Genomic DNA, 2,732 nt, shown 5'->3' with positions numbered 1-2,732 from the left:
CCCGAAGGCCCGCAGGGTCGCGGTGCGCAGTTCGGTACGCAGCAGCTGCTCCATGAGCTCAAGCCCAGGGGACCGGGGTTTGGGGACCGGGACAGGGGCCGCGGGGTCCAGGAGAGCGGGAACCCGGGCGCGGGGATAGTGAAAAGAGCTGCTGGGACCCGGGGCGCAGAGACAGGGACCTAGGCAGCCTGTGGACCCAGGGGCGGCCTGCGCGCTCCACCGCCAATCGGGTGCGCGCTCCCGGTGCGCGCTCCTGACGCGCGGGCCTCTCCTGCTGTTGACCGCTGCCCCCATCGACCGTGCTCCCCAGGGCTAGGCCTGTGATTGTTCTGCTGCCCGGGCCCTTGGCCCCTGGGGAGTGGGACCCCAGCCCTGGTACTGGCTGCTCTGGAAGGGGAGGGGGCGACAGAAGTAGGGGTCCCCATGTCCACACAGCATGCCTCACAGTCCCCAAGCATCTAGACCCCTCAGAGCATGCACACCCTGCCCTGGAGGAGGACCTGGGCCCAGACCCCCTCCCACCCGGGAACACGGACACAGCAGAGAGCTTGGCAGTCCCTTGGAGGCCTGTCTAGGTTCTCACTCTGCAGGCAAGGGCTGGTCTTGGGGCACCATCGATGAGGCGGCGCTTGTGTCCATCAGAGATAGCGGTGGCTGTAAGACTCTGATAGCAGAGGCCAACCCTACCCAGGGCAGGCTCATGACCTCAGAGAAGCTGGCTTTGGGACACACAGGCAGGACGCCAGTCCAGTGCGCGGGCAGTGCTGCAATACAGTAGGACTCTCCCTGCGGCGCACAGGGAGACAGGTTCCTTTATAAAGTAAGAGCCTCGGGAAAGGGATCTGGGCTTAAAACACCACTTACTGAGTTTTTTGTGTCTGTTTTTGTGTTTTGTTTTGTGTAGTTCTGGAGACTGAACCCAGAGCTCTTGCTCTGAGCTACCACATTTCCTCAAAAATAAGACCTAAATGGAAAATAAGCCTTAGCATGCTTTCTTCAGGATTCTCAAATATAAGCCCTATCCCAAAAATAAGGCCTAGTTAAGATCTTCAGTCAGAGGCACATTTAATACCTCCTTTGCAACACGTGATGGACATAGTGAATTATAAAATCCTATCAACGTATAATTAAATATAAATATTATTGACATTAATGCTTAAAATAATGATAATATAAATGTCTTTGTAAATACCCAAGCAGGCACCTTTGCATGTGAGGTAAACGTTTATTTATTTATTTGTGGGGGGGTACCGGGGATTGAACTCGAGTCCTTGCACTTGCAAGGAAGGCCACCGAACCGCTGAGATAAATCCCTGGCCAGAGGTAAACATTTACGTAAACGGACAGACTCGAGACTTACTGGCGAGGGACCACCAGAGCGGACACAGGGCACAAATAACGGGCACACTCGATAGGCAGTGCACGTGGCCATCTGTGTGGATCCTCATAATACGTCGTGTGTCACATTGCACGTGCTTAACACACTCGTGTGAAATAAGTGTCTTGGGAGTTTTGTGTCTGCGGTTTTGTCGCTTTGGTGTGGCTCACCGTTCTTAGCCGTCGTCCTTTTTGTCACCGCTCCTGTCCCGCAAGCCTTCGGTTAACACTGATCTAATGGGAACTTTGGGAAGCCAGCCCGCAAGGAGTCGTGACGGGTGAAGAATGCTTGGGATGAGATCACTGGCAGCTGCGGGGCCAGTGCCCTGCGATGAGGCTGTGTGGACAAGAAGAGAGCTCTGGGGCTGGACAGGCGAGGCTGGGCCGGTGGCTCCACAGGAAATGGAGTTGCAAGAGATCCAGGCCAATGTTCCAAAGATGACATGACTGTATTTGAATAAATGTAGGGTTTTATACAAGAGAAAAACGTAGTTTTTGTACTTAAATGATTGCTGTGCATGAAAAAAATGCAGATTTTCCCGAAATCATATACCTGCTTGTTTAGACACTGTTTTGGAACGAAATCCTTGGTTTCCAGAAGAAGGGTCTTTGGACCTTGATACCTGGGTCACAGTTAAGAAAAATGTTCAGAAAGCTTTTACTCAGGGAGAATGTATACCGGTGATTTCTGGCCAATCTGGGCATTAGTTGTAGTGGTCTTGGAGCCGCTGCAAGAAAGTGAAACTAAAACAAAACAGGGCATTCATTACTTTGCTGAGGCTTCCCTACGTGAATAGGAGTTAGATGCTGATACTTTAAAGAAGGCTAAATTGGGAGGGCAAAAGATCACTCGTGGGTGGAAGAGAAAGGCAAACCGAGTTTCCCAAGGGCTCCTCCTCCACCTGTTCCTACTGCCCAGATGCGTCTCTTACTGACTGGGGAGGCGTCTCTTTACCCTGGGAAGATGCATGGGAAGTAGCACAACCTCCAAGAGCTCTGGCTTTGTCACATATGGAGAGGGCTTTACAGAGGTGTACAGGGCCTAGGGGAAAGGTAATAAGGGAAAGAAACATGAGAAAATGAAAAAATGGAAATAAAGTGTTTGTAAATGGGGAGGGGAGGAGGAGATGAAGGGAGGGTAGGGGTAAGGGGAAAAAGTGACAACCAAGACCTGTCATGTAAAGATACAAGATCCCAATAATGAATGTAACTGTACTGTATCCCTATAATGTATCAATAAACTCAATTTAAAAAAGTGTACAAGGCCGGGAACTTAGCTCAGTGGTTCTGCCGCCTGCCTTGCAAGTGCAAGGACCCGAATTCCATCCCTGGTACCAAAAAAAAAAAAAAAAAAA

The sequence above is a fragment of the Fukomys damarensis genome, unplaced genomic scaffold (assembly GCF_012274545.1).
Source record: "Fukomys damarensis isolate Sample0158 unplaced genomic scaffold, DMR_v1.0_HiC HiC_scaffold_23, whole genome shotgun sequence".
In the NCBI taxonomy this organism is placed as follows: Eukaryota; Metazoa; Chordata; class Mammalia; order Rodentia; family Bathyergidae; genus Fukomys; species Fukomys damarensis.
This window is presented reverse-complemented; position numbering follows the sequence as displayed.